We start from the raw sequence: 767 nt of genomic DNA, 5'->3' as shown, positions 1-767 counted from the left end.
TGCTGCTGCTGCTGCTGCTGCTGGCGGTGGTGGCGGTGGTAGTGGTGGTGGTGGTGGTGGTGGTGGTGGTGGTTGGGGGGGTTTTGGTTTTGTTGCTGCTACAGGCGGAGGGAGGTTGCTGCTGCAGCAGCAGCAGCAGCAGTAGTAGTATGAGCAACAGCAGCAGTAATAGTATTGCTGTTTGTTGTTTTGTATGAGTTGTTTGTTTTTTCTTTTTTTCTTTTTTTCTTTTTTTTTATAATTGAAACATTTTTTGTTAATTCATATTGACGCTCGCGAGGGTTTAGGGTTTAGGGTTTAGGGTTTAGGGTTTAGGGTTTAGGGTTTAGGGTTTAGGGTTACTAGGGTTTAAGGTATTTAGGGTTTAGGGGTTTTAGAATTAGGGTCTAGGGTTTTTAGGGTTTAGGGTTTAGGGTTTAGGGTTTAGGGGTTTTAGGATTTTGTGTTTCTAGGGTTTAGGGTTTAGGGTTTTAGGGTTTAGGGTTTAGGGTTTAGGGTTTAGGGTTTACAAGAGTGCAGCGCTCCGCCCTGGCTCTTCTACATTGGGGTGTATGTACACCTCATATTGTCTCCTTTAATTATATATTTTAGGGTTTAGGGTTTAGGGTTTAGGGTTTAGGGTTTAGGGTTTAGGGTTTTTTCTTTTAGTTATATATATTTGTTGGGGTGTATATGCGGCTAAATAAATAAATAAAATAAATAAATAAATAAAATAAATGAAAAACTAAATAAATAAATAACATACATAAACTAAATAAACTAAACAG

Source organism: Eimeria mitis, genomic scaffold (assembly GCF_000499745.2).
Source record: "Eimeria mitis Houghton genomic scaffold, Emh_scaff2702, whole genome shotgun sequence".
Classification (NCBI taxonomy): Eukaryota; Apicomplexa; class Conoidasida; order Eucoccidiorida; family Eimeriidae; genus Eimeria; species Eimeria mitis.
Note: the sequence above shows the minus strand (reverse complement) of the source record.